The sequence below is a fragment of the Podarcis liolepis genome, assembly GCF_965112155.1.
Source record: "Podarcis liolepis genome assembly, chromosome: 5".
Lineage (NCBI taxonomy): Eukaryota > Metazoa > Chordata > Lepidosauria > Squamata > Lacertidae > Podarcis > Podarcis liolepis.
Genome location: NC_139556.1, coordinates 49,589,759 through 49,616,711, shown reverse-complemented (window position 1 = coordinate 49,616,711; position 26,953 = coordinate 49,589,759). Strand labels below are relative to the sequence as shown.

The 26,953-nt window shown below is 41.3% G+C and overlaps 1 long non-coding RNA gene across 1 annotated transcript in view; it reads left to right on the top strand.

Annotated features, from left to right (window-relative positions):
- Positions 1–1,144: 1,144 nt before the first annotated feature.
- Positions 1,145–26,953, top strand: part of LOC310708211 — a 189,055-nt gene continuing 163,246 nt past the window's right edge. The window contains exon 1 of the long non-coding RNA XR_014526913.1: positions 1,145–1,203. This is a non-coding gene — a long non-coding RNA (uncharacterized lncRNA). The remainder of the gene's footprint in view (positions 1,204–26,953) is intronic.

Here is a 26,953-nt window from a genome sequence, read left to right as displayed (position 1 = left end):
AAAAAATAAAATGAAGGCTAAATGCAGACTCCTCAATTAAAGGTAAGGCATTGGAAAGTATTGTTGTGGCAGTTTCGACAACACTCCAGCATATTTAAAAAAGGAGAGTTTGCTCCCACTTCCTCTTTCCGTAAATTATCAGCACAGCACACACCACTTGGCTCTGCAGCTCAGGAGAAGTTTCATCTCTCTTCTTTCCTGTGCACACAAGATGAAAACTTTAAAAATGCTTCTATGCGTGTCACTTTGTATGTGTTAGCTGATCCAGCTGAAATGTACACAATAATGAATTTGGTGGAATATTTATACAACTGAAACGTGGTGAAAAGTTCAAGCAATATCCGAGCATCTCTAAATATGGAAGTACCTGCCAAGCTGTTGACAGCCAGCAATACTGCAGAGTAAAATATTTAACAGTAGAGGGTGAAGAGGTATCTTAGGTGGATAATTGCTCACTCTTATTAATTTACATATCCCCCCTTTTTTCCCCCTGCCCCTTCTTCCACCTTCTCTCCCTTCATCTTTGAAACAGTACAGAAAGTTTTGCTCAAAACAAATAAAACTGTACCTCTCAGAAAGTGAGAAGTTTTATAACAAACCCATTGCAAGAATAAACTTGTATCGGAGCTGCATCTCTTTGTTTATGATTTATTTAAAACATTTATGGCCCCTTTCTTTACCTTTGCAAAGTGTTAGCAACAATAAGTTAAAAATTAAACCAGAATGACTACTAAGTGAAAATACAGGAAAGATACAAGATTCTTTGATTAGGCATACTCTAGTAACATTCCTTCAGTTCCGCATCTTTTTCCTTGTCTTCTTTGGCCTAGGATTCCCAATTTCCTTAAAATCATTTTGTTATTTTTATAAAATTTCTTACCCATTTTTTCTTATAAAATAATCCTGAAACAGCATACAATATGAAATACAATAGAACAGTGTAATCAACCAGTCAATAAACAACAAAACAGTAAAATGGGTGAGAGCAGATGCACAATCAAAGAACATTACTATTTACAAAGTGCAGCAACACAGGTTCAGCTAAATGTGTTTTGTGTGGCAAGACGGGCACGGGGTGGGGGGCGGGACTTCACTCTGGATTTACTCTTTTCTTGGCTCCCATCACTTGGTTTTGTGGGCCAATCGAAGCTGTTTTCTGAGGTGCGGCCACTGACACATGCTGACAGCTTCTAGGAGGCACATGTAAGAGCTGAGTGCAGGGTAGAGACCAAAGATGGACAAACCCCCAGAAGGAGCATGTGTCGCCCCCCCCCAGAAGCTACCCCTCCCCAAACAGCCCATGCTCTGGATATTTGTATGGACTTCCTCCTTAATTTGTTTTCAGTCCTCCTTTTGCAAATCTCCAGAGTCATTCAGACCCTCCAAGTGTCCTTATTTTCCGGGGACGTTCCTGATTTAGAGAAACCATCCCGGTTTCTGATTTGATTCTGGAATGTCCCACTTTTCCTTAGGATGCCCCTGTTTTCATTGGAGAAATGTTGGTGGGTATGGAGTTATCCAACCCCCCAAGCTGTCTGAAGGCGATCCTGTATAGGGAAGCTTTTTTGAATGCTTAATGTTTTATCATGTCTTTATTTATGTTGGAAGCTGCTGTGAGTGGCTGGGGCAACCCAGCAAGATGTGTGTGGTATAAATAGAAAAAATTATCATTATGGAATGGGACGTCCCTATTTTCATCGGCAAAATGTTGGAGGGTGTGAGTCCTTTCTGTCAGAAATCTGTTCCTGTATCCACATGGATAGGATTACGTTGCAAATATCACATTTATGCAGGGTCCCTGACTTATCTGTTAGTAAATAATTCTGTTTATTTCTATTTGATCCCCTCTGTGCAACTCAGAAAAGCTTATGAACTTGCTGCCGTTTTCTGACAAAGACGCCAGGAACCTGTCAATTTATATTATACATGTGTGCTATTTAGGTGGGAAGAGCAGTCTGAGAGGGGGAACAGGTTGAGATAAAAATAGCACCTCCCCCCCCATCTCCTTTGTCTCCACTCTGACAGCCTGGCCGCTTGACTTTAAATGATTTGTCCCCTGAACCTTTTGATGCAGCTGATACAGAACCTCCCCTGTTTCCTAGCTTTGTGAACCAGAAGGGAGAATGCAGAGAGAGGAGAAAGAGAGCGAGGGCAGGGACAGCGTGCCTACCTGGTGGTATTCACAGCTATAATTTTCTCCACATGGGAACATGTGTTCACAGTTGTAAAGAGATGTCGAGTAATTGCACATGTGAGGCATCTTCTCTTTAACATCCCCAGCATGTTCAAAGGTTTTCCTCCCTCCCAACCCTCCCCCCCCGCCCCGTTGACAATTGCATTGTGGCCTTTTTGTTTGTACTTAAGAGGGTGCTGCTTCTAGCTATAAATATAATTAGTAGCACTTGTGCAGTCTTGTTTTCCTCACTGGCCTACAAACAATTATGACTTGTAACCCATTCTCCATTGCCTTTGGAGTTCTTGCCTCCAGTGGTTGAGGAGAGGCAGACTTATCAGCTCTGTGTCCCTTAAGACTATAGGTTATTATTAGGGAGGTTGATTGATCTCCCTATCATGGAGTTACTTGTATCTACCACTCATTGCTAAGCTGTCTCCCAAGGTGGGGGAGGCTCAAACGAACAGGAAGCTGTTCCCCTGACCTTAGAGGTGTACGGGCTGATGGTTTTATTATGGACAGTTTTTGTAGAGTCGTTATGATATTTACTCTGTCTGTGAGTTCTAGGGCTGGAGTACACACTCAGACTTCCTTCCATCCCTTGATAGATTCTGCTCTCAGGTCAGGTCAGCACTCAATAAAGATGAGTAGGTTGATAAACAGTTGCTTTTACAAGGCACAACACATGGGGTTACAACACATGCTGCCCTAAAGGAGTTCCACACATGCAATGGAGAGGATTATATGGAGAGTTCCTAGGGCTTTCTAAACCTCCATCGTCAATACCAATTTTAAAGCAACTCCAGTCAGAGAAACCCTATTGAACTATTGGCAATTTTGTTTGGTAGTTTTAACTCCTCTCTCTCTCTCTCTCTCTCTCTCTCTCTCTCTCTCACACACACACACACACACACACACACACACACACTAAACGTTATCTGCTTTGGGAACATACTTGACCAAAAAGTAGGGTGGAACAAGTACTTTTAAATCTAGTAAAGAAAATATGCCGGGGGGGGGGAGTGATTTTTAGTTTTAAGGATTTCCAGGGTTATTCATTCTAGGTAAAGAAATTCAGAGCTCCAAGTCCTCCCCCCACACACTTGGATACAGTATCTGGAGTTATGCACTACAGCACGTCAAAAGGAAGCTGTTTAGGAACATCTGGCGACCTCTTCTATTTCCTGCAATTTCTTTTGCCTGGTTTTGATGTCATTAGTTTTAAAGACTCACTCCTTAATGGATGCTACCTTATCAGATGAAATAATTTCGGAGTGGTGGAGGATTGGGTGTGCTTTCAATTAGGGCAATTGATTTTTTTGATTTTTTTATTTTATTTGACTACTGAGGGCCAGGCCCTTGACCTACGATCGTAATTTGTTTTGTCTCCACTTGCTTGGAAAATGCTTCTCTGTTCTCTATTCCCCCCCCCACACACACACCGCCAAAGAACATTCCTCATCAGCAAAGCTGCCCACCTACCACTAAAACCAATAATTAAAAGATATTTTTACTATTTGGAAATACTGTGTTTAAAGAAATCAGTTTACAAGATAATAAAGGGGGTGGGGGAGCACAAACTCACCAAAAGAGAAGCTTACAATATAAAAGTGTTTCCACCGATGTTGTTACTTTGCTTTTTACTTCCATCTGAATATCTCCTCAGCATGCCTCTCTAGGGAGACTGTTTTTCTCCTTCTATGACTACAGAGGGCAGCATTGATGAACTGTCAGAACTCATTTACACCAACAACGATTTAGGAGAATAATCAAATTAGGGTCCTGCAACTCCTTATTTGTTACAAATAATTTAAAAAAATCCACAAAGGCAGACTACATCTATGATCCCAGCGTAGCTGAAATGCATAGCTTTCTAATTTACTCATTTTTAAAAGTTACCATGTTGTACATCTTGCTTTAAAATCTTTTACACTTTTCATCACTGAGCAGAAACTAATTTTGTGACATTCTAGAAAAGGAATGAATAGTCAGAGCAATTAGGTTTCATTTTTAATTATGGAAAAGCTCCAGAATAAAGGAATATATGATGTGCCCTGAGGCTGCCTGCATATTTCCCTCTCATGTTACCTCTAATTTAGCTATCGAAATGCAGGGACGGAGCTTTTACATAGGGGAACTGGGAGGGTCTATCTCTGTCCATCGTTCAGCCTGCTGTTCTCTACAGAACAAGAAGCGCTTTTCATTCAGGTGTGTTTCTGATGAGGTGCACCAGACCAGATGTTAAGGCTTCTTTGTATTTTGAAGTGATGGCATAATCAGTTCTATTAGTTGGATAGAAAGGGATGCGTTCTTCTTTCTCTCCCATCCATTTTATTAACTTCTCCATCATCCTAGAAAAAGTGGTTCATTAACAAAGCAATACCATGATGCCTGAGAGAATAGTTGACTGCAAACAAAATGCAAGGAGTTGCCACCATCTGATTGCTGAAAAAGCTCATTGGTGCAAACTGGGATCTTTTCCATGGATATGGATAATTTGCCAAAATCTATTCATATTGAGGGAAATATCTGGTATATGCAAAAAAAATATTATTAACAGTATTTATAAACCCCCTTTCAATATATGTTCACAAGATACTGTGCAAGGTTAAATAATGATGATGATGATAAAATAAATTCCCAGTAAGTCCAGTTAAGACAATATCATTCTATATTCTATTAATCGTTTGCTATTAATTTGTAACCGGCCTTCATTGCTAGGTGGAGCAGCCACATTTCTAAGTGGGGCACATTTTGGGGTGGGATGGGAATGCACAGTGTCAGCCAATCCACCTCTCTCCCTGACTGGTGGAGAGGATGTGAGAGCCAGGCCAGGGGAATGGAAAGGCAGTGATTTTCACCCTAACTCCTCCATGCAGAGAGTGTGTTAACTTACACAATGGACTATGTGAAAGTCAGAACAGAAAATTTACTATGAACCTTAAGAATTAAATAACTGGCTTTTTTATATAGGAGAGAAGGATGCTAAGGATACAGTGAACAAGGGGAAAGCAAAATATGTAAAACAAACAAAATAGCTTACACTATCACTAAGAAGTTTAAAACTAGTGTGGAATTTGTTTTCTCAAAAATCCACTCTGGTCTTGTTCTGGACATTTAGATTTTCCTCCTTGTTGGACAGTCAAGGGAAAACTGGTTGCTATATGGAGGACCAAGTAAATAATTGAAAACTAATTGTGAAAGGCAATTGGGTTTTCTTTTACTGGTGGCTGGGTTTATTGTTTTCTGGGTGGGATGGACCACAAACTGAGCTGCACACATTGAGAAAATTAGAAATTGAATTACAGCCTAGCTTGTCAGCCAGTTAACTAACTGTAGTGTGTACAGCAGTGTTTATATTCTTCTAGGGCGGTTTTCATCCATTGCCATCAAGTACTCAAGAAAACGAAGAAAGAATAGCCACTATCTTTGTGATTGTTTTAAAAGAGTAATTTAGGGTAGTTCTTTTTCTTGATCACTTTAAGTTATCTCTTTATTTCACCATTCAGCAACCCAGACCTGCTCTACTCATCATCATAACTGCAGAGTAAACAAAACCTTAGTTCTTACTAAACACAAATATGTTTCTTTATTGCTCGGTAGGTAAAAAGCCCAACCGAAACCAAAAAGCAGTGTGAAATCCAAGGGGTGGAGTCTAACTCTAGCCCATAATACAGAGTTCTAATATTTAACTCTGCAAGGCTCATGTTACTATACAGGTGGTTGTTTTTCAAGACCACATATGTAATTATAGGGTGATTGTGATAATGGAAAATCCATACTCAATTCAGAAATGTCTTGAGTAAGCAGGTTCTTCAGAGGTTTTTCCATATGTAACTTTTGTTGTGCAGTCACCCTGCCTTGCCCACCAAAGTTGTCAGAGGATCCTAAGCTTAAGTTGCTTCTGTTCTTAAAACAAGCTGACCTCCTTTAAATGTCATGTCACAAATTAAAAAGACAATATTCAATTTAAAAAAAAAATCCTGGATGCCCATGCAACTAATAAAAGCCTCCCATTGGCTGCCACTCATTTTCTTTTTCAGTTTTTCAGTGCTTTCTGAATTATTTTTGTGGTATGGCACCCAATAGAACATATACACCTCCTGCCACTCTCACACAGTATACCCAACACTGTGCTTTCCTTTCCCATTTGAAAGACAACCTCGCAGTGTTTATTTCAATAGCAATAGATTCCAGTGCTTAAACAGATACAAAATTGCAGCCATAGAGTTTGAGCTGCTCAAGGTGAAACAGCAGTCTTTCTGCACCTACTTTTTATGTTTTCCAGATGGTAATGTTAAAAGTGTGTGGCAAGTCTTAGCAAAATAGAATCAGTCCTTTTGACATTAATAAAGGTTGCAGTGTGAATAATATAGTAAGGGTATATGTGCTTATGCACACCCCTAGACTCACACTTCCATGTACACGTACCCACACCCTTACGAACAACAAGGGGAAATTGTGAATGAAGAGGAGGCTGGGGAGATATCAGCCAAGGTAGGAGAAGTTAAGTTGTAGCCCTGAAATTACAAAAGGGCAGCGTGTAGTTTATAACTTCACACAGTCAGCTGTGTAGAACATTAATACCATTTCAGATAAATCTCTATGCTTTTCAGCTGAGTTAATTAGCACACCTAAATCCCAAAGTTATATTTTAGAAACAGATTTTTTTTCTCTATAAACCTGGACGTGAGTCATACCTTAATTTGAACCAGAATACTCCCAAGGAAATGCAAAAGTGTGGCTCTGCAGCACAGGATAGCATAATAAAGAGACAGTCTTTTAACGTGTGCATTATGACTTTTCTGCATTTCTACCTTTCAGAGAGGTATGCTCGTCACTTGATGGTTGCAACAAGTGATGATTTCTCTGTATGAATGAGCCTCAAGTAGAACTTTCAGATCTTCAAATGGAGATGACCTGTTCCTTGAAATTGGTACATATATTCAGCTATCTACCATACTACCATAGACGTTGTAGTAATTGAATGCATGAACCGAGTGGTCAGCTAGGCCAGCTCACTGCCTCAGTGGGTGACCATATGGGAGCCATATGTCCACCACCCTGGGTTCCATGACAGAAGAAAGGTGAGATATAAATGTAAAAAAGTGTTGAGGATAGGAGAGACAAATTATGTACATGGTGGTACATATGTGACTATGGGTGCACAACTAACCCGAAACTGTATGACAGAAATCATGGTAGCCAGAGGAGAGTGCTAGAGATCAAATCATGTTAAGGATTGCATCCAACTAAATTCTACTCAGAGTAGACCTATTTAAATTCAATGGGCCCATTTACTTCAGTTGGTATACTCTAACATTGGGTGCAACCACAAGCACTGAAATCATTACAACAGAGGGGCATATGAATGGTACTTAAAGCAGCCACTCAAGTAAAAAAATAGTAGCCAGTTAGTCAATAAGGCTGCAATCCTGTGGACTCTTACTTAGGAGTTGGTCCCAATGGACTTGGGACTGGGGAGAAAAGTGTCTCTGTTTCCCATTAACTGTGAACCTGAAATGTGTGCATATCTGAATTTTGCAGTGCAGTGCTCCAGCCAACTAATGTGTACCAAAATGAATGTTCTGAGGCAAAGGGTGGATTCAAAAGCACATATTAGTAAAAATAACATACAGAAAACCATGCTCTTGGGGTAAACTGCTTTGTGAAAATGTGTATATTGGACAAAATTGCACACATATGTCTATTCAGAGGAATTCACATTAAAATGCTGGTGAATTTTCATGATGATTTTAAAAAAATCTCTCAAACTGATGTAGAAATTTGGAGATCTGGACCTAAGAATGGAGAAATAAGAAACTGAGAGAAATGAAAACTGACATATTTGTCTATCCTTCCACTGAAGACTGTGTGACTTAGACACATAGTAAACATGTATAGGATTGCACTATATATTTACACGTGGGAGGAGAAAAACAATAGTTTTAAAGCAAAAAATACTTTATTTTTATATTATCTTAGATACCTCCCACTCTCTCACAAACATGGGAGGGAATGTGTGTTTTATAGCACAATCATATTCATATTTACTTTAAAGTAAGCCCCACTGAGTTCAGTGAGACTTACTCCCAAATATATACACTTAGGATTGCAGCCTTAAGATTTCTCTTGCCATCACCAATTTTTAAAAGTGCCTGTATTAAAATTTATCTATGCTGGTTAATCAGCAGCACTTTTTAATTACTCAAAATATAGGAAAAGAACCACACATCCAACCTCTAATTTAGGACTATAGGAGATCTTTCTGAAAGATCTGATAACATATTGCACTTCACTATGATGCTCTCTAATTTGTGTGGCCATTAATTGCAGCAGCAGCCCCCCCTTTTTTTTTACTTTTACAAGTACATAATGTATAATGAGATTAATAGCTGGGATAATGAACATGCTGGCAAGGCACGGAAATAGTAGCGAGGAGAAAAAAGGAGAGCAAGATCTGAAAAGCTAATGATCCATTAAAGTGAATACTGGCTCTGTGTAGATCCTGCATTGTTCATTATTGCATAATAAATTTAATTGACAGTGATAGATTCAGCCAAGAAGGGAGCTCATCAAATAAGCCAGAAAACCTCCTGCTTAATTCACTGGGCAGACACTTGGGAATTCAAAGATAATTGAATTACAGTTTATTATTGATATTAATCCCCACAAGGATATGCCTCAACTACAGAAATGTCTTCTGATATTTTATTGAGTGGTGAAACATGTGTTACTCTCCACGAAATAATGCACACATAAGCTGTCTTGCTATGGTGCTATCATTTTCCCAAAGAACCAAAGACAGTCATAGGTGAGGGTCACACTTCAGGGAAACTGCCTGTACTAATTCTCCCAGTTGTCAGAATACCACTTTGCCCTACATATACTGGAAATGTCACATTCAGTCCTCAAGAAGGTATGTTCTTATCACTCAGCAAGCCTTCCAGTTGACTTGGAAATAAAGAATAAATCATTTAATAGTCTAGCTTCCTCAGGAAATTGTGGAAGTGAATATGCGACCTCTCCTATATTATTTCCTCCAAGCCGTGGGTCTTGTGACCCTTTTCTTAATTGGCTGTCTTCCTATCTGTCAGGTCACTCATTCAGTGCTTCCACTGGGAATGTTCTCAATCTGCTCCTCAGGGTTCAATTCTTGGTCTCCTGCTATGCTGACTCCATCTCTTCTTGAGTGACCTCATCAAATCCCATAACCAGTGCCGTTTTTCTAGAAAAAGAGGTGCCGGAACTCACCATGAACGCTTCCCTCTTTCTCTTAGAATGGCAATGACACTTACCTGAGGGGTATCGGAACTGAGTTCTGGTGAGTTCCCCCTGAAAAAAAGCCCTGCCCATAACTATTATTAGCACTGACATGCTGATGATACCCTCCCATAAACACCCTAAATGAATAACCAACAATGTTGAGCTGTTTCTGATTGCTTTCTGGTTTTCTAAAGTCTCTATTCTTGGTATACATGATTAGATTTCAGTGGATGGATTGCATCTTTAGCTGTGTCAAGCCAAGAGCTTGAAAAGTACATATATTTAACAGCCAAGTTTCTTCAGGAAAATAAACTTGCCATCCTGTTAGAAACTGCCTTCTCTGGGAAATGTGATTAGACTTCGACCAATGATGTAGAAATGACATTCTTTCTTTTGGTTCAATACTTCCCAGGCGTGATTCACCTAAGAAAATAAATTTTCATTTATGACGACTATATAGCAATATGCAGTCTTCAACATGGCAACTTTCCACTTCTTATCCTTATTGGCCTTGCTATATGATCACACAAAAGAATCTTTGTTAAATTCACCACACAGTTATTTATATGCTATCCCCAGCACCTTCCGTGGAATGTAATTTCTTTGCTGTGGTTCTTCTGCAGTTCTTCAAAAATTACTAAGTGTATATTGTAATCCAGCCGATGAATACTTTCTCTCATCAAAGTATATTTCAATGATGGGGCCAAGTTGGCAGTGGTGTGTGAGGGTTACAAGACTATGTGCTTAAAAAGGGAGCAGGACTGCATTTGGGTCACATGCATGGGAGATGTTTTAGACAGATTGTACCTAAAAACAATTTGTTTTACAGTACCTTGGTTTTTGAATGGCTTAGTTTTCGAACAAAATGACTCTCGAATGCCACAAACCCAGAAGTAAGTGTTCCGGTTTGCAAACGTTTTTTGGAAGCTGAATGTCTGTTGCGGCTTCCACTTGAGTGCAGGAAGCTCTTGCAACCAGTCAGAAGCCACGTCTTGGTTTTCAAACTGTTTTGAGAGTCGAACAGACTCCCAGAATGGATTAAGTTTGAGAACCAAGGTATTAACTAAAAACCACTTATGTGAAAAGAGATATTAGTGGGAGAACCATTGTTCCACTTGTGATTGGAGTCTAGGGTGGGATCCTCACAATACTTGTCAGTTGCAATCTAAGCCCAAAGAGGGGGAAAGGAATACACCAACAAATGTGCAGTTACTGATCCTGAAATTGTACTACTATCTGCTTTATTGTTGTTTTTCCCCCCTACAGTCAAGCAGTATATACATTTTATGACATAAATAAAAAATAAATGCTGATTAGATTGATTTAGGGAGGACACTTTAATTATAAACTATTTGAGTTCATCCAGTGGGAGCCTCCTGAATGTTTCTCCTCTGGGAACAGTTTATTTGATGGCAGGGCCTTTTCTGTGTTGGCACTCTAGCTCTAGAACTGCCCCGTGTTTGTTCTGGCTTTTGGCAGCAAGGCTGTTTTCCTGTTTCATTCGTTCTATTGCCTAGAAGGTTTTGGGGATGTCAGGTGATGTAGAAACAGATCAAATAAATGAATAGATTTTGTGACAGAGGCTGAGGCACAACAGTCATCTCAGAATTCTCAGCATCCTTCCCTTCCTGCCCTTGCTCCCCCTCCTCCTTCTTATTGCCCACTCTGTTTCTCCTATTGTCCATATTAGGCTGTAAGCACTTTGCGGGCAAGGATGTGGCTGTTTTGCTTATGCAAAGGGTTTCACAATGTGATGCTACTGCAAAAATAATAACAGCAGTCCAAACTCTGTAGGCCGACTATGCTGTTTACTGAACGGTTGCTATTTCTACTGCAGCGACTCTTTCTGTACAGATTAATTTATCTGGATGGTTTAAATCTGAAAGAGGAAGCATTCAAAACATTTAAACATTCAGAATGTGAGTGCTGGAGCGGTGGGGGGCATCAGCAATGGACAGACCAGTCTATTTATAATCCATGTCAGGTTCAGTGTGAGCAACAGGGACTTTCATGGGCAGCAACTAAACACATGCAGGCTTTCACTGGATCCCACTTGGCACAGACTTCTTATTAAAAAATAACAGGCTGTGTTCACATTTAAAGCCCCAAAGAGCCCTGGGAAGTGCCGTTTACACCTCACAGAGATATAAGCCCCATCTCAGGTCTCATGATGCTTTGGGGGAAGTCATGTGCTTTAAACGTACAGTGTGTGCGCATCCATTGTCCTACACTAAGTAAAATAATGCAGATGTGTTCAGCTAAATGAAGAAACCTGTTCAGAGAAATGGGCTGTTCCTGTCTGCCTTAGCTGACTGAGGTTAATGGCTAGCCATCTCTGACCTGGGTCCAAATCCAGATCCTTGCCAAATTCCTGCAGTATACTTCTGTATTCAGGGAGCTCCCAGTTGAGCTAATTGCCTAGAAGAGTTAACCACTGGATTTGAATGAGTGACAAATAATGTGAGGGTTTAATCCACTTCTGATCTCTGACACTTTGGGACAAGTCTGTCCCATTTCTGAACTACTCTGCGAATTATTTATTAAAATGCTTACAAAGATTTGCATTTAAATACAGGTTTAACAGTATTTCTGAATATGTACCTCAAAGAATCCATTTCATATATGTGTGTGTGTGTTTGATCAGCTTTTTTTGAACTGAGAACTGCATTGCAAAATGAAGAACTATGCTCCAGTTCTTAAATTAGTGTGGGAGGTGTGGATCGGGTCAGTTCATATTGGAATTGCACAAAGATTGAATAGCATCTCTGGAATGGTTTTTTCTCCCCCTAAAGGTCTCCTGTTAAAATAACTAGGAACTCTGACAGAATTGAATTTTCCATAATGGCTTTTTTTTTACTGCTGTAACACATAAACATATGCAGACATACACAGAGAGAAGCATTCACTTTTCACATTGACTATGGGGGAAAAAACCCATTTAAAAATATTTTTATTTAAACGACATGATATAAGGCCATTTTTTCCAGTGCAGCCAACTGAGCATAGAGAGAAGCTTTGTATCCCTGTGTTAGTACAACAGTGATATGCAGCTACTGTCAGGAGACGGAGAAGTTTATATTAGAATTCATGACCCCAGTAAGGCAGAAGTACAAAGAGGTGCTGCCTGGAAGCTACTTGCCTGACGTCCTTGTAAAATAGAAGGAATTCCACATGCAAGGAGACAAGGTTTATTTTCCTTTTTAAAGTGTATCGAAGAACAGATCTAAAGTACTTCTGCATAGATTGCCCAGCAAAGTTTTTTCAGACGCTTGCAGTCATTTTATTTGTACTGAAAAATAAGTCAAGCACATGCCATTTTAATGTGTTTCCATCCCAAGACCTATTTAACATTAGTTTGGCAGCCTGATATTTAAGCCAGTGCAAGTACTGCGAAGCGAACTGTTCAGGTGAAAATGAAACCCTACTGTCAAGGCATCCAGAGGCAGCTTGGTCACTTATTTTATGAAGCCATTCATTCAAGGATTTATAAACTGCATTTCTGCTCATAAAAATGCCCAGTGCAGCTAACAACAGACTTTAAAAGAGAGATTTAAAATAACTTAGCACTAATTTAAAGAAGCTTAGCGTCATACGTGTTCTGCTGGGTTCTCGTAACTTTGTTGCGTAAGAGATTGTGGAATCCGTTGCACAACGTATTTCTGCCGGTTTGATGGTTGCATTGGGTTCCGCTGCTGGACAGCATTAAAACTCACCCACCCATTAGTGTGGAAGCCCGTGTGCTAACAGACAAATAATGTTGTATGCAGCCCAATCATACGTCTTTTCTCCTTTTTTGCAATAAATATATCAATCACACTATTGAAAGAGAGGCAGGAGATAAAGCAATTCAGAAATAAATAACCAGCCCACTAGATGTCTGCTGAAATGAGAAGGTTTTTAAGAAGTGCCCCCCCCCAAAAAAAACCCCTCCAACAAAGAAAGGAGAATCTAGTACATTTCCGAGCACAATTCAAAGTTGGTGCTGACCTTTAAAGCCCTAAACGGCCTCGGTCCAGTATACCTGAAGGAGCGTCTCCACCCCCATCGTTCATCCCGGACACTGAGATCCAGCACCGAGGGCCTTCTGGCGGCTCCCTGATTGCGAGAAGTGAGGTTACAGGGAACCAGACAGAGGGCCTTCTCAGTAGTAACGCTCGCCCTGTGGAACGCCCTCCCTTCAGATGTGAAGGAAATAAGCAGCTATCCTATCTTTAAAAGACATCTGAAGGCAGCCCTGCTCAGGGAAGTTTTAATATTTAATGCTGTACTGTTTTTAACATTTGATTGGGAGCCGCCCAGAGTGGCTGGGGAAACTCGGCCAGATGGGCGGGGTATAAATAAATAATAATAATAATAATTATTATTATTATTGTTGTTGTTGTTGTTGTTGTTGTTGTTGTTGTTGTTGTTATTGATGTATTTCCAAGGGAGGGTGTTCCACAACCTGGGCACCACTACACAGGGCTATGGCTTTACTCCTTGTTGCTGTCCAGCACCTGGCACTCTAAGGGACACAGGGGCTCTGAACCTGAAATTTCCATGATTGTTACATTTTAACAGACATGTCCTCTATGATCAAGTGGGGAACCTATCTTATGTCAAGGGCTGCAATGCGTTCCAAGGATAGAATGGGCTAGAGTTGGCAGGGGGAGGGGCCAGATTCAAAAGTGGGTGGGGCTAGAGCTGTCTGTGGATAATCTATTACCATCTTCCCCACTTTCTCCCTTTCCTATTTTCAATCATTTCCTTACACACACACACACACACACACACACACACACACACACACACACCCCTCCCTCTATTCTCCCCATTTCCATTTAACAATATTTGTGTACCAGTTATCTGCCGTTTACATTAAATTTATCAATAGAAGTCAAACTTTACTCATTTTCTACTTCCTCTTCTATAGGATTTACACACATCCATCCCATGATTTGCCCTCAAATAAGTCCCTGTATCACAGGGAAGCTGCTTGCTTGGCTACTCTGCCTGTGAAAGGCAGCGACAGGTTAGAGACCCCGTAGCCTTATCGTGCATTCCCTTCGTCAGACAAAATTCCCACTGACATCAAAGGACCAAAGAGTGTGTGATTAAGCTCTATGTATAACTAGATTCCAAATTCACCTTGGTTCCCAGCTTCATTTGCGCACAAGATGAAAGTAAGCAAGTGATTATATGTTCTCAGATAATTGCACACATTATTAGTCTTCGGTGTGAGACAAAGCTTCTTTATAAACAGAAAGTTTGTTACTGCCAGAGGTCCACTTTAAAGCTTTCAGCTGACCAGTTTCGCAAGCTACCTAAAAAACTTGTCTCTCTGCCGAGCACAAGCTCCTTCACTCAAATTTAATTACCATTGACTGGAATGTTATAAAGTAATTTATGATACGGGGGCAATACTGCTTTTGGAGTTTTAAAAATTAAAAGGCACAGTCTGATGTCATTTGAAAAATAGTGCTGTGGTATTTGAGTCATATATGCAGTTTGCCGACGTTACAGATTAGGAAGCCTGACAAATGAAGCCATTCCCCAGAAGTATACATTTCCCCCCACCATGTTTTGTTTCATTGGGGAGGGGTCTCTTATTTCTTTATGTATTTTATTTCATTTATTCCTCACCTTTCCTCCAAGAAGTTCAGTGTAGCATGCATAGTTCTCCATTTAATCCCAACAACCTTGTGAGGTAGCTTGGGCCGAGAGGCAGTGGCTGGCCCAAAACCACCCAGTGATATTCATGGTCAAGTTGGGATTTGAACCCTGGTCTCCAGGCCCTAGTCTGACACATTCTAAGTGCTACAGTACACAAAGCCAATCATGACATTCATTGGACGTCGTCATAAATGGTTACCTCATTCTCCAAGCTCTGCAAAGGGTGGATCTGGCCAGGCAGCCATGAAAGAATTTGATAGAAGTCACTGCACACTTCTATTTGTGTGAATAAACTCAGTTGCTGCCATCTTCATTTTGCCCTTCTTCCTGAAGCTTTGGGGCATCTTACAGGTATCATCTTTATACAGGTATTTAATGCACTGAAACATATGGAAGATGAGGCAGAACACTGTTGTATAGGTGAATTTACAATGTCAAGTGAGCCACAGATCAACAGGTATCTTACATGCACAAGCAAATGCACAGTCGTGATTTGTACAAAATTTACAGCTGGCAACTTCAAATCAATGACAATGTAGCTAGGAGATACAATATTCACTTCCAAATCTAAGCATCTCCGTGCTTTAATACATTTGGGTCACATATATAGCTCAATTTGTAGTGATTTGTCTTACTGAAGATCATCATCATTGTTTAGTTGTATGCTACTTTATCACGGCAACCCATGCTCTAAATCACGGGTGTCAAACACAAGGCCCGCGGGCCGAATCCAGCCCGGCAGACCTCGTCATGTGGCCCGTGTAGCCACCGCCGGCCGCCAGCCTTCACCTTTTACTCTCGCTTTTTTTTTTTTTTTTGACACAAGAAAGCCGCCTCTTCAGCACATGCGTGGCAGCCTACAAGCCAGAGAACGTCTGCCCTCTAGCGATGCCGGCCGTTCTACACAGGAAACCTCCACTTTACATGCATTCAGGAAACCTCCACTTGTTTTTATATTGAGCGCATGCCATCCTGTGATGTGACAGATCCAATGGCTGCCTGAACCCTTCTCTCCTGTACTGTAAGTCCTACAGATACAACCGGCCCTTTGAGAGTGACCAAACTGCTGATGCGGCCCCCGATGAATTTGAGTTTGACACCCCTGCTCTAAATGATGCATAGCAGCAAAAAATGTTATGTAAGATAATTCACTAGCATTTACAAGAGGCAACCCAATGTAAACAGTCATACAAACAATAGGTTAATAATGAGCATCACATTAATAAATATACAATCCACTGATAAGATGGGCCCCATTTAGGTGGATTTAAAAAATGGCTATTTTTGAGAAACTTTAAAAGTGGCACTTCATTGGAACTTAAGTATAAACATGCTAAAATGGAAATTAATGAGAGGCAATGATTCCAACGCAATACAGTTGACAACAATGAAAAATAATAGTGCTCTCAGGAACACTGGAAAGGGCAGTGAGCAGAACAAATCACTGCACAAACACTGGCTGCCTAGGATGCCAAAATACTCAACAGACCAAGAGACGTGACGTGAGGTGGAGTTGTGGAGGAAAGAAACAGCGGCATCCAGAGGGCAGAACAAACTTCAGAGTCTACAAAAAACTTCACACTGTTTACCAGAAAGTTTTTCTGTCTCTCTCTCTCTCGCCATTTGGGTATTCTTAAGAACCCAAAGGAAATGGAGCAATTTCTCTAACTCCATGTTTTATTATTCCATTTGCAAATGAGTCACAAAGGAAGACTTTTTTATTATTGGTAAAATGCTGGTTTCATGCTTTTTTGTTTTTTTAAATAAAATTGTCAACGTGTTTTGGATTCTGAATTCATCGCCAGCTAGAAACTTTATAAAACAGCTCCTTTATACAAGTGAGGGCTGCCCATAACCTGGTGGACGTTTTTGTCAAAGAGAATATGGCCAATGTGTGTGTGGGGGAAACCCTCATATGATTTGAATTAAGCTTAGATAATATCCACATTTGGCTCCTCTAAATTTGGAAGGAGGGTCCATCTGAATGACTCCTTGGAGACTTTGGCTTTTGCGTAACTTTTATATTGAGGATTAGAAATGATGGCTTATTTCAGCATAGAAAAAGAAGGAAGGAAAACAGTTCAATTCCTTCAAAGCATGTACATCAAGGGGCTGCCAGCCTCCATAAGCTTGTGGGTACCACTTCTATTTCTTCTGAGTGTTTGTTGTGGGCACCGCATCTTCTGGTCACTTCCTTCCTCCCTCTCCTGGACCAGAGATGGGAAGAGAAAAAGCATTCTGACACACACTTCTAATAGCCTAGGCTGTTCTGGGCTTTGTCTACAACAGAAGAAGAGCTACTGAAAGAAAGCTATATAAGAATTTAAGACCTTGCTGGGTCATCAGGGTGGTGAACCTGTTGCCTTCCAGATTTAATTGGATTACAGATCTGATGATTCATGGCTATTAGCCACACTGGGTGGAGCTGATGGGAGTTGGAGACCAGCTATGGTCACAGCTTCCCCATCCTTGGGGTAGTCTGGAAGTTTTTTTAGCAGCAGCCAGCCAGGCCCTCACAATGAGCGTATACATGATGATTATATATTATAGAATCATGGAGTTGGAAGGGATCCTAAGTATCATCTAGGCCAACCCCCTGCAATACATTGAACCTGCAGCCTTGGCGTTACAGGCACCACACTCTAATCAACTGAGCTGTCATGGAACTGACACAGCTAACATCCATGAAGATGCTCAATTTGTTCAGTGGTCCAACTCCTCACCTCCTCAAATCTAAGCTAGTTTATGTAACCGCTTGCATTATAACCGCTTCTTCATTATAGAAGCCTGATGTCTCCTGGGAACTGTCCCAATTAATGGCCCTTTGGGCAACGACTTTCTCTTCTTTCCTAGGGCAAAGATGCTTCTGATACTATTTCAAATTTTAGTAATTATTTTAAAGTTAAAAGGAAACTGGCTCTATATTTAGACTTGTAAAGGAAAATGTGGCGGGATCCTTTTCTGGGCTGTTTGTTTTATTTGCATATCAGAGCTCACACTATAACAAGCTTTTAACATGAAATTAGCCCCTGTTGCATATAAAAGGGAGCAGTTAATCATCTCCCTTTGATTTACATAGCCTGAAGTTGGAACAAGAGGGAAACCGGAGCAAAGGAGAGTTGTGGGGTGCATATGAACATTGTATTTTGCAAATGCCTCTCAAAAGTCACTGAATGGCTGGTCACTGCATAGGTATATCAGGGTATATTTAGCCACAGATGATTTGAATTTGAGGGAAGAGAGTGTTTGTAAAGCTCAACACTTCAGAGATAATGTGGCACAGGTGACTCAGCAGGACTTCTGCTTTCAGCCTAGCTACTTCAAAACACAATAGGAATGAGTCATCAATCCATATATGGTAAACCTAACCACTGGACAGCTAACATATCGCCTGAGGGGCAGCAGGTGCCCCACAATGCATTCTTTTAGTCAGCTTGCCAGAGACTATTGGAATCAGAAGAATGTGAGCATACATTTTTAAATTTTATATATATATAGTGTCTAGCCCTCATGGTTGTAAGGAAAAAACAAGTGTAATGACAAAATGGGCAGGGGGAGCTAAAGAATCAAAACAAAGGAAATCCAGATTTTTTGGCATTAAGTTTCAACATTCAGAAAGGGATAATGGAAACACAGTGCAACAGAGCCAATCAACTGCAGCTCAGTTCTGCCATGACTGCAAAAATTACGTACATGTTGTGTTAATTGTACTTACGTTGCACTTCCAAGCAAACAACTCCACCAAGATGAAATCCGAGATGTCAGCATTCTCATTAGAGGCAATGGAGCATTTGAACTCAAACTAATCAGCAACAGCTTTCTAGATTATTGTACGTTTCTGACACAGCTGAGAATCCCTAACAAGAGGCCGCATTTATCTACCCATATACGGTCCTACTGACTGTCTGCAAAGACTGAAGATGAAGCAGAGACAAATCTGGAAGCTTCACAAACTCTGTCCATGAACTTTCATGCAAGTCCACTCTCCTTCCCTGGTGTGGCGGCATTGTGGGCCAGTGGTGGCCTCCCTTGGGCCCAATGTGGGGGCTCAAGTCACTGGAATTGTGCCTGAAAAGGTGAGGAGCTGGATCCAAGCCTGCCTGGGCAATTGGCCAATGGCAGGCAGGCTTGGACGCAGGGCTGGCCTTGGGGGTGGACCTGACACAGCAGGTAGGCTGCACCTGGTTTGTCTGCAAAGACTGAAGAGGAAGCTGAGACAAATTCTGAAGCATCACAATCATTAGGAAGTCACAACAGAATGATGCCCCACATTAAGTGTTCTTTGCACATCTGCAAGAAAGAAAGAAGCATAGACTAGAACTGAAACACATGGTAGTATTCAACCCTGAAGGAATCTCAGTCCATTGTGCCCTTGTCCAGTGCCTTCTGAAGTAGTACAGTACCAGGGAGACAGTATCACAGTCCTTTTATGACTATGGATTCAGTTAAGTTTCACATCCCATGTATTAGAATATATTATGTAATATATAGCTTAGTCATAGAAATTTGCTTAATTTGCATATGTCACCCCAAGCGCCAGTGTAAGTCTGGGATTCATTTGCACTGAATTTTAGCTTTTCAATTTGGGGTACATGCAGCGAAGCTTATATATGTATTTTGATTGTTTGGAAGAAATGACATTTCCGCATACACAAGCTAGACTTCCACAAACTAGTTTGTTACCTTTGGCAGCCTTTCAGAAGGAAGAACACACACTCACACATATATACATATATACTGGGTGGGTGAAATGCTAGCTTTCCGATTCAACAGATCTAATCAAATGACATTGAGCAAGATCTCATGCGCCAAGAGGGAGGAATATGGCTGTGTTTTCAATGTCATTGTGTGGCGTATGTCATTCTATGGTGCCAGCTGTTTTGCTGGTATCAATTAAGCAACTCGTCTTGTGTTTCTGCTGGGAAACCTCAACAATCCTACATTTTTTTTCCTCAGAGAAAAAGAAATTGTCTATTTGTTAGCGAAATAATTAGAACAGAAGTTGGCACAAACCTTTCCCGGGGGTGGGAGGAAAGAAACATGCCCAAGGCTAATAGGAACGTTCTCCATCATAAGGCCATGTCAACCGAATGCCAAAACACTGACAAATATACAAAGTGTTCTGTAGGCAGTAATTCAAAACCCTTCGTTGGTATGATGTGTGTGAATTAGCAGAGCGTTGTTGTGAAAAAAAGAAAAGCCTTCATCGAAGCTGCAGAAATGACTGCTTTTTCTTTTTCTGTACATGCTTGAGAGAGAGTAAGCCAAGCTGTATCCCACCCTCACGTTCAAGTGAAGTAGACAGATATCTAGGTTTCGTGCTAGAAGGGATTTTGACCTTTGTTCTTCCAGCTGTAGAGTTTTGTGAGACTGCTGTCTCATTTCACCTCTAGAAAGTTCCATTTACTGCACTCCTGCTGATGGAGCTACACAGCTGTGAGGGACCTGTGGCCTTTCAAATGTTGCTGAACTCCAACTCCCATCAGGCCCAGCCAGCATGGCTGATGCTTAGAGAGGAGGATGGGAGGTTTTGTGGAAGGCTTTCCTAAAAATGATCACATTTGTCAAAGCAACAACCATGATATTTGCACAGTACAGCGGTTCCTTGGGTTACATACGCTTCAGGTTACACACTACGCTAACCCAGAAATATTACCTCAGGTTAAGAACTTTGCTTCAGGATGAGAACAGAAATCATGCTATGGCAGTGCAGCGGCAGCAGGAGGCCCCATTAGCTAAAGTGGTGCTTCAGGCTAAGAACAGTTTCAGGTTAAGAACAGACCTCCGGAACGAATTAAGTACTTAACCCGAGGTACCACTGTATCTAATTTAAGTGGAAGTTCCTGTTCATTCAGTTGGATATCATTATCATAAAAGTGATAAAGACCCCTGGCCAGCTTTTTTTTTCTTTTTCAAAAAAGAGAGCACTGATATTTGGAGACCATCGACTACTTTCATTTCATTTTGAACCAATGGTTTGAAACCTTCTTCTGAAATAAAAAGAACAAGGTGCCTTATTTGATTTGCAATATACTAAAGTTCTAAATTAGAGAGTACCCACCCCTGTCACTTGAGGGGAGATATAATTGTTTTTCTCTTATCCTTGGGCGTTTACTTGCAAAAAATAAAAGAATTTAATTGTCTTTGCCAGGAATGCAATTGCTTGGATTTAATCCAAACAAGGAGGGATTGGAAGAAGAAAAAAAATAAGTTTTACCTACGTTGTTAATTAACTTAAGTAGTACCAAATCACCTGGGAGAAAGGCAGATTTTGACTCATCCCCGTATTCACGTTAATATTGGAGATATTATTGGAGATAATACTGAAGATAATGTTGGTGTGTGGAGGAGTTGCAGCATGGCTTGTCATGTAACCCATAGGAAGCAGCAGCGTGAAAATGGCTTCAATGCTGCTGGGGAAAAGTGAGCATCAGATCCAAACATGTTGAAAGGAGCTGCTGGCAATTCTGTGTCCCTTCACCAATCCCCAAAGATCCACCTCACCTGCCATGGGCCATCTGATTGTCCAAACATCCCAGTTAGATGATACCAAACATTCACTCTGCTTTTTCATATGTCATTGAAAGTGGTCTTATAGTACAATGCTATCCATGTCTATTCAGAAGGAAGTCCTGTTGAGTTCAGTGGGACTTAAGTGAGTATAGGACTGGTGCTCTCATCAGCAATTAGTACACTGTTGGTATTAGACAAATGGTAATAAAGGCTTGTTGTTATTTACTTACATTTAGAAGATAATCTGTGGTAATAATACAGACACAAAAGAAGTGGGAAGTGATTTTGTAAGCACTTTCCCCATGCGCTGCAGAATGCTTGGTCACCACGGCAATTGCTTTTTTTTTGGGGGGGGGTCATTTACAGAGAAAGAGAGTACTATCAAAATTTGGTCACCAAACTGCAGTAATGCAAAGGGGGAGGGCAGCACAAATATTTGTCTTTGCATCAGTCATCCAGCAACATAATTTTCTTTCAGGGAGTTTTACAGGACATGACCCATTTAAAATTTTGACATGTTGTATATTTTACATGAGAGGAAACTAGAGAAAGGTATAAAATAACAAACTACATTTTGCCTATAACAAATTGTGCTTTTATAGGAGAAAATGTGCAGGTTTCTCTGTTAACATTGACATTATTCAATGGTTATTTTATTTTTAGCATTAACATTGTTATGACTGGTCTTTAATTATTTCCCATAGCTTTGCACAGTAAATCTGGTTACAGTATGTCAAAAGGTTAAAAGTTGCTTCTATTACTCTTACTGATATTGGTATTTTCAAAAGCTGCCTACATTTCTTTATAGAGGTTGCTTGTATAAACACCCTACATTTAAGGCACATTCAAGGTATATAGCTTCCATCGAAAAATCATGGAAACTGTAGTTTGTTAAGGTTGGTGGAGGTTGCAGATCTGTGAGGAGTAAACTACAGTTCCCAGTGTTCTTTGAGGGCAAGTAAAGGTAAAAGGTAAAGGGACCCCTCACCATTAGGTCCAGTTGTGACCGACTCAGGGGCTGCGGCGCTCATCTCGCTTTATTGGCCGAGGGTGCCGGTATACAGCTTCTGGGTCATGTGGCCAGCATGACTAAGCTGCTTCTGGCGAACCATAGCAGCGCACGGAAATGCCATTTAGCTTCCCGCCGGAGCAGTACCTATTTATCTACTTTCACTTTGATGTGCTTTCGAACTGCTAGGTTGGCAGAAGCAGGGACCGAGCAACAGGAGGTCACCCCGTCATAGGGATTTGAACTGCCTCCCTTCTGATCGGCAAGTCCTAGGCTCTGTGGTTTAACCCTGTGTCCGTCTTGGGGGCAAGTACAACAGTCCCATTTCTCAGAGGTGAAGAACAAGAAGTCGTCCCATTACACATACAGAAACACATACAGGAGCCTTCTCACCAGATGACTCAACACTGGCAATAGGAGGGCATCCTCTGGAGTGAAGAGGAATGAAGAGCCAAAGTAGCATAAGGTGGCCAATGTGGAGCCCTCCAGATGCTGTGGACTACAGCTCCCATCATTCCTGGCCAATGGCCATGCTGCCTGGGGCTGACTGAAGTTGGAGTCCATCAACCTCAGGAGGGCACCCCACTGGCTACCCTGAAAACTGTGGAACAAATGGATTTAAAATTATCAAATGCATTCGAGCCAAAGAGAAAATCTCCAAATATAAATCATTCTCTACACTCATCTCTTCAAGCAGACAAAAATAAATTCTGTGCCTGGCTTCGACTATGACAAAGTCATTGCGAATGATCCCACTGTGATTCAGCGATCAGAAGAATTGCCTCTCATTGTTCCAGAGGGACAAAGCAGTGAAATGTTCTTCATTTGTGGTGGATTGGAGGCCATTCTGAGCCCTTTTAGAAGACAGAAGGAATGTTCTCCAGGCTTAGTGAGTATCGGAGCAGTAGCATAACTAGGGTGCCTGGTGCAGCAAGTGCATCCTGCAGCGGGGGGCGCTGCACGCTGCGTGGAGCCTCTCCACCGCCTCCCCCTCAGCTGTAGGGCGGCTGGGGGAGAGGCAGAGGGCAGGCGCAAGTCCCATGCTGCTGTTTCAAGAGAGTGCTGGGCCCCACGGTGTGGCACCCAGTGCCAGCCACGTTTCGTTACATTTGTTGACTGAACTAAAAAGTTTCGTGAGCCCAATTTTTATGATTATTATTTACTCATATTTTTGTCATTTTGTCACCCCGCCCCCAGTGATGACACCCGGGGCAACCTGCACCCCATCCCCACCCCTTCCTCCGTCACTGATCAGGGGCAAATACTGCCTCAGTTCAGTTTCAATATTTGGGAAACATTTGACCAAACACGCAATAGTTAACAGAAGGGCCAGGAGCATGCACGCTCCACCCTCTCTCTCTCTCTCTCTCTCTATCTCACACACTCACACGGCTCCTAAAATTAATATCCACACCTTCTTCTACAGGACTGAAGCAGAGCCACTTTTAAAGAGATGGATATGCTGCCATCATGTCTTCTTTGGTCCTGATATAATTATAATTGAACGAAAACGATTTGCATAGCTTGGTTGGTTTGGTTTTGTCTGAACATGCAAGCCTGGGAGCTTTGTAGGATCCTGCAAACATGTTAAGGAGATAATTGTTGTGAAGTCTAATTAAATGTGTTGAAAAACTTATTGGCAGCTCCTAAGATTGCAATCTAAGTGATGCAAGAAATCAGAACCGTGGTGTCTTTTGCTGGCGGGGCAGATTATAAAGCTGCTGCAAGAAAATATTTGTGCGTAATTGAAGTCCCCAGGGTGCTTTTTTTCCATGCATGTAACATTAATTGAAAATAGAAGTTTCAGGGTATTGAATCTGATATGCTTTCAGTAAGACCCCCATGTAGATTTCAGCTTACAGAAAAAGTTGATTTGCTGTCCAGAGCTGCGATGCCCACAGCCATGAACTGATAAGCATGTATCAGTGCAGGTCTAGGTTCTCAATAGATGGCCAATAATGTCCAGGTAACTTCACTAGTTCTGTGTGCACAAATCATAAGCCATGGTAGGGAACGTTTCTTGGTCCAAGGACCCTGTGCCTTCCAGGTCCAACATCCCAGTGGTGGGCAGGGCCAGAGGCAGAAGTGGGTAGATTTTACCTCTGTGCATTAGGAGAGCTTCTGCATATTCTCTCACACGACCCTCTATCCTATAGCCAAGCAAGCAAGAGGCATTTTCATAGTTTGAAGATACAATCCAGCAATGCAAAAACTCTCAAGCGGGGACAGTGTGTGATGCGGCTTGCAGAGAGAGGCTGTGTCTGAGGAAGGGGTGTGGTGGGCCAGATAGAGGCTTGGAGGGCCACATTTGAGCCTCAGGTTCCCCACCCCTGTCCTGTTCCATTATAACCAATCATGTCAGTAGCTTTATGTGTTGGATGCAGCCCAACAGAGATCCTGTGCTTGAAACAGTGCCTTTTGGGAGTATCCTTGAGCAAATTAGTGAACTTTTTTTCCTGCACCTCAGTTCAATGAGGAGAGAGGGAGGGGAGGGAAACACCTCTAGCTGCCCTTATTTCAGTTGATTCTCCATTATCCTGTTTCATTCTCCATTTATAATTAAGAACTCCCGTCTTTACAACGTTGCACCAAAGTTCTGCTGGCAATGATAAAACACAAGAGAGTGTCCCAGTTGTCAGATTCACTTCACAGCAAAGGTTGACAATGACACTGCTGCCTTTTAGTTACCAGGTTAAGACATTTTTATTCTTACAGGCGTTTTTTCATAGACTGAATGTCAAACATTGTGATGGTAAAGGAAGCTGCATTTCAAACCTGGTAATGTAATCACCCATTCTGCTGTGTGAATTGATTCTGAAGTGGTGACATATCTGAAAATGTGCTTGCGTCCCTACCATTTTAATTATGTAATTGCATTTTACTGTAAACTCTAATTGTAAACTGTCCTGGAACATATCTGCATGAAGAGCAGTATACAGATACAATGAAATACAATGAAATTAATTAATTTGGAATTGGTTCAGGCAATATTGCATTAGTTAAGACTCTCACAAGGAAATGCTGACATAAGTAGTCAATTACAACCATGGAGGAGGAGCTACAGTCTTATGCAAATCTTCCCCTGCAGCATTCTTAACCCTAAAGCCACATCAAATTAGTGCCAAAACACTAAAAAAAGAAAGAAATGCACAGTGTGCTCTGCAGTTGCTAACTTGAAACCCTTCATTAGTACACAATGTGCTGATTCAAAGTGGTAGGGGGGAGTTATGTTGAGAAATCTCTTTGAAACTGAGCTTTCTTTGTAAAAGCTTGCCTTTTTTTACATTTATATCCCACCTTTGTATCCCAATCAGGTGCAGGATAGTGCTTACACACACACACACACACACACACACACACACACCCAACAAATTTAAAACAATCCTAGTACTGAAACAGCAGTGTAAAAAAAAAAGAAAACTCAACATGTCAACAGATAGCAATCACAGGCTCTGAATATTCTGTTGATTAATTAAAAGATTTCTATACAGCTTTTCATTTGCATAAAGAAGTATTGAAGCAGTTCACACAGCAATCAAACACAACAAGCCCATACAAACAGTGATCAATAAAACCAGTAAAAATTGTAGTAACCAGTATTGATAATATTAAGGGTCAGCGAAAGCATGAGTGAACAGGTATGTCTACAAATGGTAGCAAAAAGACCTCATGGTTGGTGCTCACCTGATCTCAATGGGAAAAGAATTCCACATGGTAGGTGTCAGACCAGAGAAAGCTCTCTTCCGTACCCCACCAGTTGGGCCTCTGCAGGCTGTAGTATTGGCAGGAGGACCCCATCTTTAGTGGTCTATATGGGAGCTGCCATTCCCAGCACCCTTGACAAACTACAGGTCGCAGGGTTTTCCATGAATGTGAAAGCAGTATGATAGTCCTTTAGATGTGTGGTGTGGATGTGACCCTAGTAAGCAAAATGTGAGATGTCACATTCTGAGATACATGCTACAGTGAAGTTGATCGTTGTCATCAGATGATGCCTTCTCTATTCCACATAAAAAAGCCAATCAGATTGGAAGCTGAGTCCTACTTCAACTCTGGTAACAGGACATTGTCTTCTACTACCCCTGTGGGTAGCAGCCTACCTCCTTAGGAGGTGCAGAACAGCCCCTATGGCACACACAACCCTTCCTTCCTGCTTATCAGCATCTGCCACCTAAGGCAGGTGCCTCACTCTGCCTAATAGTAGGGCTAGCCCTGACTGCCGTGTCATCAACATACTGAAATGCCTTGGCCACCTTGCTTGCCTATAGGACCATCCTCATGACACTGCAGTGCCAGCTTCACAGCTGTATTTGTTGTGTTGCAAAGGCACCCCCATCCCA